This window comes from Leptinotarsa decemlineata, unplaced genomic scaffold (assembly GCF_025532065.1).
Source record: "Leptinotarsa decemlineata unplaced genomic scaffold, Ldec_3_MD MMD2_tig00001019_RagTag_RagTag, whole genome shotgun sequence".
NCBI classification, from domain to species: Eukaryota; Metazoa; Arthropoda; class Insecta; order Coleoptera; family Chrysomelidae; genus Leptinotarsa; species Leptinotarsa decemlineata.
The window spans coordinates 4,684,218-4,700,032 of NW_027412557.1; the positions used below are offsets into that span (position 1 = coordinate 4,684,218).

Genomic DNA, 15,815 nt, shown 5'->3' on the forward strand with positions numbered 1-15,815 from the left:
TATACATTTCTTTTACTGATGAATAATAAACAATTCATTATTATCAACATTTGCTGAAGTGAACATGCAGTTTTCAAAACTACTTTTGTACACAGATTATTGAAAATTCTATCCAATCCATTAGTGAATCTTGGTTCGTATAGAACAACAATAAAATTAGATTCAGTCTTTTCAAAAAGTCTAAGATTCACGAAGACTCTCCCTGATTTTACGTTTCCGAATCAACTGATAGACTAGGTTCAAAGGATACCTACTGCTTTCAACTGTGTCCCTGATAACATTTTTCTCATTATCGTATCTTTCTTCACTTGAGGAGAAAATACTTCTCAAGTATTCCAATACCAAAAACTATTGAATATTTGAGAATTTTCTCAGGCACAACAGTCTAAGTGGTGAAGTAGTCGAAGAATACATATAGCTAAAACAAATCTGCAAGTTTTTTTTTCACATAAAGTCAGTGGACATACTTGAAGAGCTATAAATCTGAAATCTGAAAGAACAATTCGTTCAGACCAGTCTCAACTCCCTACACTGTAGGTTAATGAACTGACACCTATCAGAAAACTGCTCCCCTGGCTAGTAACACGAAGGGCGTTGAATTATATCTGATAGTTGTCAGTGCAGGATTCTTCACTGAAGTTATTCCTGCATATGCTATTGGCGATAGAACTGCCGCAATATATTTTCAATTATTGGAACACACTTGCAGATCGGTTTCGGGCTGTTAACAGCCAACAGCATATACAGGAATAGTTTCAGTGAAGAATCCTGTACTGACACCTGTCAGATATAATCCAACGCCCTTCGTGGTATTAGCCAGGGGAGCAGTTGTCTTCTGATAGATATTGGTCCATTAACCTACAGTGAAGTGACAAGTGACAGAATAGCTAACTGATACGGTTCAATGTGATTTTCACATTATTTCCAAGTGGCGAATAGCACACACGAAATTTTGTATATAACGTATCTACATAATTTCACCATCCACAATCTGAAAAAATATGAAAATTGTAATGGGGAACATCATACGTATAGAAAGGGCAAACTTTTTAGTCCACCCCGATGGACTATTGAGTGAATTAAATATATTTTTCACAGAGGAAAGTGTTCTATTCATCAATAAGTTATCGCATTTCATGATTTTGTTTGACCAAAAAGAGAGCAAATTTTACAGATTAAATTTATTAGTTCGGACTTCCATATTGTCTAATATATGATTCAAAATCTATGAAAGAACAAATAAAGTTAGAATGAATGCCTAAAATATCAACCATATTGAGCAATGAAACGAGAAATGAATATACAATGAAACTAAAAAATAACAAGGTACAAAATAAAAAAGAATAAAAATGAGTAAAGAGGTTAGGTAACATGATCAATTCTAAAAAAAAATTTGCCGACGTTTCTAATTTAATTAAATTATTCTTCAGGACCCTATAACAATTAATTTTCATAAATATACCTCCCACAAAACTTATACGATTATTTTTCAAAAACTACACCTCACGATCTGATCTCTACAAAGTTTATGAAGATCAAATGAGGTGAGGTGTAGTTTTTGAAATTACTATGGATCTTCATCAAGTAACGGCCGAATCAATCAGAAAATTATACGACTATTATTGTTTTAATTTTACAAAAAATAATGAGTTCTTAATCAAATTACTCATCGGAAAGTAGTTTCTTCGTATTAATATTACTATTTTAAAAACCATTAGGCATATTAGAAAATAAAACCCTTTGTTTCAACCAAAATTTCGAGACAACACCAACACCAAACGACATGAAACAAACGAATGGCTCAAACCGTGATTCTGAAAAGGTGGTAGGTATCTATTTTTCAATCAATGACAGAAAGAAAAATAATGAAAAAAGGGTAAATTATTCAACATTTCTTCAGAAAAACTATTGGATCACTAAACTAGTTACCTTTTTATTAAAGGAGAAAATAATACAAATCATGAAATTATGAAACAACAAAAATTAATTGGCGCTCCGTGGCGACTTCATTGATTTCAGTGGCGCATTTGCTTTTTCAGCTGCAGAAAAACCCGGAAAAACCTGCAGCACCACATCATCTGAAGACCTTGATGTGCCAATGTCCTCTTTTTCGTAAAACAAAATGTAGGGTGTCTCCAGAGGCTCCAATAAATTCAATACATCGCAAGAATACTTCGTGACACGACTATCGTCAAACTTAAACCAGTCCGTTTCGTCTTCGAATTATGCGTGATAATGACCAGATTCAACGCCAGAACCATAGTGAACAATGACTGCATGAAGATTAGAATAGTGGACTGCTAGATTGAAGTGTTTGATGTTTCCGTCAGAGGTTGAGTCATGTTTGAAGATCATCAGTGTTATTATTAGATTGACTGGTGCCTCAGCTATACTTGTTTTCTCATAATAATCAGCCAGTTTGGCGCATGTTTGGCAATACAGTTGATCATCACCCGTTAATAGTTCCATTTTCAGATGATTTAACAATAAGCTTAGCACGGACTGGTTATTAGTCATATTAGTTAAATGATCATTTAATTTTTATTCTTTTTCATTTATTTATTCACTCTATGATTTCATTTTTATATCTTGATTATTTTATTCGTTTTTTTGTATTTTCATTTCCCATTTTATTACTAATATAATTGATATTTTAGCTATTCATTCTAATTTCATTTGTTTTTTCATAGAATCATAACAATGGAAGTCCGATCTGATAAAGATCGCCATGAAACATTGTCAATCACTTCCAAACAAATTATACAAACAGATACTTATTTTTACGTTTTGGAAGCTAAGATCTGCCCTTATCTTCAGAATTGGAAAAAAACTATGGGTATACTCGCAGTTTTTTCTTCGCTGATTCGCTTCATTCTTAAACTGTTGCAACATTGCCTCTATGCCAATGCCCCAATATTTTAGGCATTGAATTCAACATTAAAGCTCTGAAGTTCAGAATACTTCAACTAATTCCGCCATCTCTTTAATGGCATCTGAAATAATTGTGCCATTGCTGAATATATTATTCATCGTACATGAAGAAACATCAACAAATTTGAGTATTTATCATTACGTTGAAGGTTGTATTTAAAAAGTGAATCGCTTAGGATAATTCCTTTGTTTAGCCTAATTTCAAATTAAACGATTTTTTTTCACAATGATATCCATCAGACACGACCGCATCTTTATTCATCTTTAATAAGAGCTATTACCTTGCTGGTTCAGTTTTTTGTTACGTAATAAATTCATAAGCAGTTTTCATCACATCGAACCATGATAGGAAATTGATTAATATTCACTGTCTTCCATGAATGGACGCGTTGTTTTTTAAGTTGGAGGATGATGAATTTTTTTGAATATTTTTAATGCCCGTTAGACATGTGTATTAATATGAAACCGCAAATCTCATAGCGGCAGAAGATTATAACATTATCTTTTCAACACATTCTAAAGAAACGAATGAAATTTAAGACCTGTTAATATCTTCTGGCTTCAAAAAGGCAAATAACGATTTACAGTATTCGAGTACAAACTTACAGAAGTGATTCCACACAGATTCATTAGTGTGAATATTTCAGAGCCAATAGTAATTCTAAGGCCGAAATTAAGCCAAACAAATAGTATTACAAAAAAATATTCTCAATATCACTTGATTTCAGAAACCTAGGTTAAAATATGTGATAGATAAAAACTTTTAATAATTGCGCTGCAGGGACGAACATTGATGGCGAATTTATTTCTATGTTTATCATTCCTTTGTAAGCGTTTATGAAATAACTAGTAAATCTTATTATTTTTCCCAAAGATCATAACAATATTGAAATTTGAAGAGACAGTTTTTGAAGATTCAGACTAATTGCTTTTATAGCTGCACTCGCTAAAAAAGGCATATACTTCAATTTCTCATCTCTCACACTTTCAGTTTTTTGAAGAAAAGTACTTTGAATGTCCCTCGTCATACTCGTTTAAAGATTGATATTCCAACTTACTAGAGTAAGTTTTTACTTCTATAAAAAGAATATAGGGTACTCAAGTGACACTTTATTGTAATATTTCCACTGAACAGTTTACAAAGCCGCAACACGTGTTTTACTAAACAATAAAGCTTCCTCAGGGGTATTCAAACAAACAGACGTGTTGAGTATGGATTTTCATTAACTATCAGCCGTTACACCAAAAATAATTCAGCGAAACATAAACAACATAACATCCTAACTGCTAGATTGAAACATAAATATTAGACACCTGCATTATTTATTATTACTATAATTTCTTTGTCTGCTTATTTAAACACAGATAGTATATTTTGATGTAGATATATGATAATCATAAAAGGTTTTCTTATTCGAAGTTTATTGTAGAAAACGCTCAGATCAATGGAAACAATATGAATAGGTACCTAAAAATGAAAAAAAAACTCTTGAAAAACTCTACGGTGCATAGGGAGATGTGAAAGTTGCTATTGTGTTCTCATTTAACTCAGTCAACCAATTTCCAGGGCCGTGATTTAAAACGGAATAATTCACACAATTATAATCAAATATTACCGAAACATCACGAAATATAAAATTGAATTTAATTTCTCAGTATGAAGTGAACGTCGACGATACAAAAACTACAACAAAAAATACAGGTCCGTATCTAAAAATTAAAAGATGGGGGGTGGCCCAAGTCAGACGACACCGTGTATAAAAGATTCATGGACATATTCTGATAGCCTACATCAAGTGCGGAGAGCAAAATGTGGACAGATTTTCAATATTTTTTACATCCTTGAATGGGTCTTTAAAATACGCAACTTTGCCACAATTTAACTGATACTCTAACTGAGATCCCCATGTACAGAAACACAGATATATATATATATATATATATATATATATATATATATATATATATATATATATATATATATATATATATATATATATATATATATATATATATATATATTATATATATATATATATATATATATATATATATATGTATATATATATATATATATATATATATATATATATATATATATATATGTATATATATATATATATATATATAGAGGGCAATTATTATATATATATATATATATATATATATATATATATATATATAATAATTAATATTCCGGAGAGGTACATTGGCAACCCGGAGCATGTCAGTACCGGGCAGGCGGTCCTCGATTGAAGACAAAATGAGAAAAACCAAGAAAGTTCTTAATAAAAATAGCTGCGTAAACGCAAGCGAAACATAAGTGGAACCACCTATTGGTGTGACACCCAAGTCAACTTGCCAAGTTTTTATGTCAGTGTTGGTGGTTCGACCAATCAACCGACAACTGCGGTAGCAGAAATTTGGGAAGCTAACCTGAAATGCCATTTCTAGAAACATATGGATTCGTTTTCCGATTTTGTTTAATATATTGAATGTGAGGTCTTGTTGTGTATTGATTTGTACTTGTTCCTCGATAAGTGATTTATGACTGTTAAATTTATGGATGCTCAAGTTTTCCCAAATGTCCAAGCGGTTTCCCTTGTTCACTTGTTTTATGAGTTTTATGTTCTCTGGTGGGGAGAAATTATGTTTGTTTTGTATGGTATGTGTTGCGAGGTTTGATTTATATACTATTGGATTTATGTATGCCTGTTTGTGCTCATTGTACCTTTGAATCAGTTTTTTCTTGGTTTGGCCGATATAGAATTTGTTGCAGTCCGAGTATTGTATACTGTATATCCCGTTTTGGTCTTTGTCTTCTTCTTTTTCATAGTTGTTTATTTTTTGTGTTATCTTCGTGTTTGGCTTGTATGTGATGTTGATGTTTAGTGGTTTAAAGACGTTTGTTAGTTTTTTGGTTTGGTGTCCTACGTACGTAAATGCTGTCCATCGTTGTGTTGTTTTGTCTGTTGGGGTCGCTTGATCCTTGTTCTGTATTTTTTGTTTGATTCTGTTTTCTTGTTTATCTATTGTCTTTTGGGTGTATCCGTTTACGTTCGCTATTTGGTATATGACTTTCCGTTCTTTGTTTCGGTTCTTTGTTTACCCGAAACAAAAAAAGATATGGGAACTTATTTACAATATGAGCTTTGTACCTTTTTCACAGAAAAAATGTAAAATCTCAACTCTACGAATTATTTGTGAGTGTGAATAGACCAACGCATTCTGACGGCATAGTGCATGTTGAAGGACGGTGGATTTTTACTGCACAAAGTAATTTGGCAGAAAAATGAAGTTGTGGAAGAGATCATGAATAAATATTTGTGCAATGTAGAAAAAAATTATGCAGCAAGCAGCTATATAGTCTTTTTTTCTGATTGATTCGGCCGTTACTTGATGTCCATAGTAATTTCAAAAACTACACCTTACGATTTGATCTCCACAAACTTTATTTGAAAAATATATCACAACATAAAAAGATTTGGAAAAGCTGAATAGACTTATTTGAATTAATGAATCGAAGAGGTTTTGTATTAAAGTGTATAATTTTTAAAATTCTTGCAAAGCGCTTTCGACTTTCGTCATCATCAGTGCTCACTTGTCAGGCAACAGGAAGTATCAAAATAAGTAAATTGCACATTTGTAATATTTGACTTATATAAAACAAAATAGGCTTATAGCCAAGAAAATACATTTTTGGATTGAGGCCATGAGGTTCGGTCTTCTTCATATGATACTTTGACCGAACCACATGGCCTCAATCCAAAAATGTATTTTCTTGGCTATAAGCCTATTTTGTTTTATATAAGTCAAATATTACAAATGTGCAATTTACTTATTTTGATACTTCATGTTGCCTGACAAGTGAGCACTGATGATGACGAAAGTCGAAAGCGCTTTGCAAGAATTTTAAAAATTATACACTTTAATACAAAACCTCTTCGATTCATTAATATCACAGCATGTTTCGCTAAGACATTAGCTTTTTCAAGTAATTTATCATTATCAATCACTTGAAAAAGCTAGCGAAGCATACGAAACATGTTGTGATATATTCTTCAAATAAAGTTTGTGGAGATCAAATCGTGAGGTGTAGTTTTTGAAATTATATTGTCTTTGATGGTTACCCCAAAATTAAAAAATCAGTTACTGTCACAACAGTACCAGCAACTACTTCTACTAGAAGAGGAGAACGTAGTCATAGACAAATCTCAGACAATATTCCAGATTTTGATTATCGAAACCACACAAAAATACAATTTCTGAAAAAAAAATTATCTAACGAGAAAAACAAGGACAAAATAATAAAAACTTTAATGAAAAGAGTACAGTCACAAGAGTTTTTCTGTGAACAAATAAAAGAAGATGCTGATGCTGACATAATTAAGACCTCTATAGAAATTGCCAGAGATACGAATGAAAGTGTCATTGTTGTGAGTCAAGATATTGAACTTTTGGTCCTTTAAAATCGATTAAATTCAAATAATCATGACATTTATTTTCTCAAACCAGATTCTGGAGATCTATTTTTCACGTCTAATAGTTTTTAACATGAATCCTTCAAAAATATTGTTGCATTTCTGCAATGTTTTTCTGGTTGCGATACAACATTTGGATTTACCGGAAAAGGAAAGAAAAGTATCATAAATTCATTATAAGGCGCTAAAAAGATTTAAAAGAAGGGATTGAAATTAATCAAATCTATTTATAAATGTAAAAATGAAAAAGTTAATAAAATTCAAGATAAGGTATTTATAAATGACAAGATTAACGTTTTCAGAAATATTATAATCAATAACGTAAACAGAATGTAGAATGTAGAAAGTATCTAAATTCAATAATACGATTTACATGTATGTTTATATTTTATGAGATTTTCTATGACATGATATAATTAGAATTTAATAAATAAATTTTCAACTCAATAAAATTGCAGCTATCACATTTTTTTATGAAATTATACATAATGATTAAAAAAATCGAATTCGATTTTTTTCGATTTTTGCATTTTCTGAGAACATTCACTACAGTAATGTATATTTTCTTTAACCATCAGAAAAAAGAGATTTCGACGAACAAAAATCACATAATTTTTTTTAAAAAAGCTGATATTTTGATGCGAGAATTTTCGATTGAAAATTAGAGTGCTTTTTTGATAGTAAGTCAAAAAAAGGTGAAAAAATAAATATTTTGAATCAAATGAATTACAGTGTATTTGGGACATGAAAAGGTAAGTCTTCACTGAATTTCGTAGATTTTTTTTAAAGGATAAAAATAAAACACCAAAATCTTGGTTATTTGAATTTTTCACATTAATTTTGAGGTTAGGTGAAAAAATTGTAAATACAAAAGTTGTAGACCTTTTTGTTGCCTACAACTTTCCGATTTAACTTTTTCCATAAGACTTGCAGTTTTGCCGGAGATAAACCATTTTTACCCTTAAAAACTCGCCTCCTTCCGCTTTCCGAACTCAGATCGCCCGTAATTCAGTTTTCCTTTCATTTTTATCATATTCCCCTCCTTTTCTAATATGTTTCATCCTACTGTTAATTTTTTTTGTTTTCAAAAATCATCGACCTTGGTTCTATTAGCCAGATATAAGCAATAAAAAATTCATGATGTCAAAAATTTCAAATATTTTTCATTTCGCCATGATTGCACCTACAGGGTTGAAATTTTTCATGAGTATGTATTTTAGTATGTATGTTTGTGCAAAAAAATATTTTTTTCCAAGATCTAGCGAATGTTCGCAAATAACTAGCAAAATATATGGTTGAAATTGACGTCCTGTATGCATCCCAGGGGCTTATATCAGTCATTTTTCATCCAGGCATAAAATTCACGAAACAGAAAATCGCTTCATTGAAATTTTCTCCATGATAATGCCAACCAACATATTCTTATAGCTAACAGAAAACACACATTTACTTTGTATGTGTGTGTACTCGATCAGGAACCAATTCGCCAACTTTTTATTTATGTACATTTATGCCCGAAATTTTCACAAAAATGTGCCATGCATATTAGCAAAAAGGCTATTTCAAACGGTCAATATAAGCGTTAAACTTTTTGGAGCGCCAAAGCCGGGAGGGGCGCAGATTTAAGGATAGTTTCACTATCGACTCTATTTTTAAAATTTCGTTTTGAAACTCTGCAGGCAGCTGTCTGTATACATGAAAAGGAACACAACTTTGAAATTAGAAGAAATTTTGATCATAAATTGAGAAGGCAGTAAAATTACCAGTTGAGAGGTTTCGACCGCGCCGTAAAGTAAGGTTCGAAAGTAATAAAACATTATCACTGACTCCATTTTCAAAATGTCCGTTTGAAACTTTGCTTGCAGCTTGCTGTGTCCCTAAACTAAATAATTACGTTGGTATGATTGATTTTGAAGTTATAGGACAGCTAGTTACCAGTATAGTCACTCCAATTAACAAAATCGATGTTCCATTTGAAAGGTCATGAAATTCGTAAATAAACCTCCTCTGGGATGCGTCTGGAATGATAGTTTTAACGAACTATTTTGCTTGTTAATTGCGAACATTTGCAATATCTCGCAAAAAATATTATTTTCTGCACAAACATTTTCACCGTGTGGAAAGGGCACTGAAAGAAATATTCATGTGTGATTTTGACGCAATGAAAATATTTGAAATTTCCGCCATTTTGAATTGTTATAAGCTTATAATCTAGCAAGTTCTTCTTGTGCTCACCGTTCAAAATGTCAATCTCAGAAAATTTCACAAACTTTGAAATGTTGGTGAGGCTACCTACAAAGGCGCCAAAACAGTATTGAAAAAATTGTTATTTATTGGGTTAAATTTTGCTTTAAATTTATTAATTTTTTTCCCGGATAGCACGCTTGTGTTATAAAAACGTGAGTTTCGACAACCAAATCCGTTTCCGTCTGTGAAATGAAAAAGTGCAGTCATTGCATTTTGTTATCAAGTGACGAATTTTTGAAAAATATCAATATTTTTACCGCATTACAAATTTCTAGTAAGGTACACTCGTTTTACTTTCCGAGTTCACGTTCTCAATCTAGTTTTTTTTTGTTAGAAACTATATACAGGATGTTCCAAATTAAGTCGGCACCATTGGCAACTCTGTTATTATTGATGCTACGAATTCGGTTAAATGGGCAAACTATTAGCATTTTAATGGCCTTCTCTATGCCGAAAACAAAAAAAAGACAGTCGCGTTTTCAAAATATTTCATGAAATAATATTTATTTTTATTGGAACACCTTATAGCATATGCATATCGATTCGTAATAACATTCCAAACAACAAATCTCATATCACCTTTCTTCCTAAAGTTGAAAATGAGTGAATTATGTGGAAATATTTATTTCTTTCACTAGTACAAAAAATGTCTTTGTTTTGGCAAATAAAGAGTTATAAAATATCGAGTAAATATTCAGAAACACCGCCTTTTCGTTGAACACATATTTGGGCCCTTTTCTTGAACTAAGTGTTGCATTCAACACAATTTAGCCATCAATTTTATTATTTATAGTTTCAATATAATTTTTCAGTTCATCTCCATTATTATGTTTTATTTTGTATACCTCATTTTCCAGAAATTTGACGAAGTTGGCAATGGTGCCGACTTGATTTGGAACACCCTATATATTAAAATAAACTGCCAGTTCAATGATTGGGTTTGACGTTTGTGAAATATTTTGAATTAGAGCGCCCGTACACGAGCCACATTTTGCGGTCGGATCGACCACACAATTATTGCAGTCGCGTTCCAGCGAACTCAAGCCGCCCATAAGAAATACTGTACTACACGTACACGGGCGTTCACAAAAGTCAAAAATAGACTTCTGCAGTCAACTTACTGCTGATCTCCGCCGAGATGCCATCGCGACATCCGCCGTACACTAACCACAAACTTGCAGTCGTACCCAACCGCGTACATAGTCATAGTCATTTATTTTCACCCTTTGTCATACAAAGTACATAGGCACGTCTCACAAGTAAAATTTCATAAAGGAACACATAAATATGTAGGTATATACAAAAAACAAAATTATGATTTGTTGAATAAATAATAACACAGAAGTATTACATTACCAACAATTTAAAAATATAATTGGGCAAAATTACCTGTTTAAGAATCCTTTCACACTATAAAATCCTTCCGACACCAAGTACCTCCTAACGCCAGTTTTGAAAGCCTCATAAATTCTCAACATTTGTAATGGTTTTGGTAGTGAATTGAACAGATCAACTGTGCGTAATAGTGCGGTGATTTTTCATAAAATGATGTACGATGTATTGGTACAATCAAATTATTGTTTCTATTACTGATTGTTTGTTGAAACTCCTCTTGAACACTTTTGACCAAAGTGGCACATTTCAAAATGTAAATGCACGGAAAAGTCAAAATTTTATTTTCAGTGAAACAATTTCTAAAACTTTCCCGATAATCTAAGTGGAAGATCAACCGCACTATACGCTTTTGAGCACAGAAAACTCTGTTCCAGTCGGATGCTTCTCCCCACGATGCCGTATTATAAGTTAAGTGACTGTAGACGAAAGCGTAATACATATCAAGAAGTCCCTCTCTATTTAGCACATAATTCACCTGCAAGATCATATAAGAAGCCTTATTTATTTGAGAACATACATGGTCTATATGTGAACTAAATTTTAGGTCACAATCTAGATGGGTTCCAAGAAGCCTCACACATTTTGCAAAATGGACATTTGGTATAACCAGGTTTTGTGGCATAGATCTAGAATAAAAATTTACGTACTCAGTTTTTTTAGTATTTAAGACAAGACGATTTCTTTTGCACCAGATGTTGGTCACACAACATTCAATTTTTGATGTCAGTTGCCTCAACTGCAAGTGCGGTTTATATGACCGCAAGTCGACCACAAAAATGTGGTTCGGTCAACCGCGAAGTGCAGTCAACGTAGCCACAATGTTGTGGTTGCCTCAACTGCAAATATGTGGTCCGTGTCCGTGTGCGGTTGAGAACAATTGAAACACAGGTGTGAAGTTATGAATTTGTTCATCTGTGATTGGCCTCTAAGGTAGTGAGTTATGAATCTGAGCATCTCTGATTATTTTGGAGAAGTGAGTTTGCTTTCTTACTCAACAGAAAATGGACACGAGATTCACGCTTTTTTCAATAGTCATAGAAAAACAAAATTTGTTTTATGAATATTTTAGACAGAGTTCGACATAAGTCTGTAACCATAAACAGTATCATAATAAACGAGGCTTCCAAGAGCAGTACTTCAGAAAGTCAAGACTTGACAACGATCGTGTTTTTCTGTACCTTTTACTGAAAACAAGCAATTCAATGACACTATAATACAAACATTTTGCATGTATGCCTCAGTTTCTATATATGCCACAATAGCGTCTTCGTAAGTTGAGATGTCGTCGCCCTTTCCTAGTCAGAATGTTTTTGCTAAAGTCCAAATAATTTAAAAGTGGCATCCATTACCCGCCAAGTATCACTAATAAATGATATGTAAGCAGATAGAAATAGCTCTCTCCTCTATAGGATCATTCATTCATTAGAAAATTTTGCTACATTAAAAAATTTTCTAAAATACCTTCAAAAATTTCAAAAAAATTATCCCATGCTTATTTTTGTATCCTTCCATTCTAAATATACTAGAAAACAGATCCGATTTCTAGGATTTTGAAAATTTTATGAGTTATCATAGTTATCAAAAAATTATCCAGCATTTTTAAACATATAAATGGAACTCAATTGGTTTGTCACGGTAATGAATTTGATTTGCTTTGAAAGTTATCAAGGAAGTTATGAAGTCTTTATTTGCTGCCAGTTTTGTCTTGTGCAATATAATAAATAAAAACTACCTACCACTCAATAATAAATATTAATAAATGAGAACGGAGATTGTAGTAATTACTCGCATTTATTCGTTTTGATGCCAAGAGAAAGTAGTTCTAAACCAAAGTGCACAAATAATAATGGCTTCATCGAAATCAAATTGCAATGGACTGAGCAATTTCAGAAAATGGAAGATAATGGTTAACATTCTTCACTAATATCAAACATTCGACTATTGTTGTCGTTTTATTTCATGATTCCTGGCCTTTTTTGACATTGAAATATTTTTTATACAAAAATGAAAACAGAAATTTTCTCGTTATCTCCTATCCGAGCAGATGTCCTAAAATTAATATTTTTTTTTATCTTATGGCTAAATTCAACCGTTTTCTCGTTTGAAGTAGCAGAATATCCGAAACAACCATCGGATGGATGTTAATTCACTCAACAAATTGCACAACAATTTTCACACGAACACTTTACCAATCCACATCATGTTTCAATATAGTAGAATCTACAGACCTAGGGTTATTATTAGAAAGGTTTCGACGGTTGGCCCCTTTTCCGAAGCTCCGATACAAAGGAGGCGGATTGGCATCAAAATAATCAATGACCAAGAATAACATACAGCCTTTTGCAGTTGCCCGGCTAAGATTTTTACCTTAGTAAAGGCGATATATTCGGCAGGTTCGAGAGTAGGAAGAGGATTGTTTCAATGAAGACTCCTATAAATCCAAACAATTATCTCAAAAGAGTGATATTAATAGAGTCAGCAGAGTTTGAATAAAAAATGTTTCACCTGTTTTTCATTCTCTTCTCGGACGTTATTGTCACTCGAAGCTGATAACTCCAAGACGAATATCTTTTACCTTCATGGTCAAACATGACCACATTAAGCTTATTTGCTTGTGTCTGCCTACTAGTTCTAATAAACTCTGCATTTCTTAGAACCCACAATATTTTGTCGATAATGATATATTGGACATCAAATGAACGAGATTCTTAGGCACCTGCGCCTGATTTCAGAAACCTGTATACCCATCACGCGACTATGGTTGACTAAGGTATTAAATATACCATCCTGGCAGGCCAAGGTAACCCACCGGTTCACTACTTCAGCCCACTAGACCTGATGAAAGCAAAAGTTATGTGTTTTGATAAGACGAAATCTTGAGTGTTATTCAAAAAGACCTCATGTATTTTCCTTGTGTAGTAACAGAAGTAAAATGATCTCTGTGGCTTTTATGTAGCCCTTTTGCTTGAGGGATTCCAACGGGGTGACAGAGTTGTGGGCATCTGTCGAAAACTAAACCAAGTTCATTTATCCCTCGGGCAGCTGCCTCAAAAAAAATTCAATTCTTTGTCTTTAATGGTCCCAGACCTTGTAGAGAAGGGGATCCGAACTTCGGATAACTTTACAGACTCCATCCAGTACCATACCAAACTCAAAAGCGCCCGGTCACCTTGCAGGAGAGACGATTCGAGATGCAAACTTTTTTAGAAATACCTACATAAATTTTTAGGTATTTAAGTGGAGTTGATACAGCTCCGCCCGAGTCCATCTCACTACTTCGAAGAAATAAAGTAAAATCAGAACGGCTAACATATTTGAAGCAGCAGCTTTGTTCTTCCGCGACAATTCTTTTGACCAGATCTGTTGGAGGTTGTGCTAAACCTGCCGCGAAAAAAATTCTTTATTGAGATTCCCTTTTGTGGTTGGCGTTGTTCCAACCCGACTAAGTATTCTTCTCTCTGGTATTCAGATAGTCAAGGATGCTTTCGTCTACGAGGTGTACATCATCTCCGTAATCGGCGTATGGCTCTCTCTTGAAAGGAGCTGTTGCACATTTGCCTATCACGAATTCCATATCGGTAGTCTGCGTGTACTTTTCGACGACCCTTATGGACTGATGGAGTTTTTTTTCTGAGCACAATGGATAATAGCAATAGTGAGATGCAGAAAAGAAGGAAACTGAGGGAATCGCTCTGAAAAATACCCCTTCTGAAGGTGACCGGTTCTGTTGGGGGAGTGGTATCAGTTGTTCCAGATCTCCCCCTTTTATGTCGGGTGTCGCAAGGTATCTGAGCAAACGCCAGAAAATCTCAGGAAATATTATAATAAATGCCTTGCCGTGTTAGGCCCAGGGCATAAAGAGGTTAAGCTTTCAAGTTTACATTGTAAGGAGTCCTGCGTTACACATCTACGAGTACCAATGAGCAAGTTCTCTTTACATACAGCGACTCTTTCACTTTCTATGCTCGTTTATCCGATAAAATATACTCGGTCAACCTCAACATGTGTTGAGGTTTTCAGACTGTTTACATGATAAAAGTATTTACGAAAATATCTAAGATGGATTTCAATTGGATTTGGCTGATCCTTCAAAATTCTATAGGAAACCCACCTATATGTAAAACAGAATAATCGAAATATACAAATACATGGTTAACTTTAAAAATATTGTGATTCCAACTTAAATTTGAAAATTCTAACTGAAGATTATATCGATGGAATAACAACTTGATAAGTTAAATCCGATATAAAATCATTTAGAAATACCAAGTCATTTCATATGTAATAAAGAAATATCAGAAAGCAATTCACCAGTTGATCTTTTTTCGAAAGTTACGGTTCTAGAGTTTCTCTTGAAATGTTTCACTAATGATGCCAGCATTCATATTGTGGGTGTTTTCTAAAGTTCAATCGTATTCGAACGTATATTCAAAATGATTTCTAGTAACGTCATCAATAATAATATTCGCCAGAATGGAATGGAATGGAATTCGCCTATACAGGGTCTTTATTAAACATGTGGCAAAAATTTAAGAGGCTATTCCTTGGACTATTCCAAGGATATGTTTGTCCTTTGATGATTTTTGATAGAGCGCTTTGTTTCGAAGATACATAGCGAAAAAAGATTTCGACAGTAACAACTTATTACCAAAAATTACATGTAATGTTTCTTAGTCTACCCCGTTTACCCCGCTCGAATGCAAGAATCCAATCATCTCCACATCGACTCCTGAACTCTTTCAAAAACACCAGGATCGTTTC

At 33.1% G+C, this 15,815-nt stretch overlaps 1 protein-coding gene across 1 annotated transcript in view; it reads left to right on the forward strand.

The window, feature by feature from the left end:
- LOC111511867 (uncharacterized) overlaps positions 1–15,815 on the forward strand; it is an 81,584-nt gene that overhangs the window by 60,920 nt on the left and 4,849 nt on the right. The window lies entirely within an intron of this gene.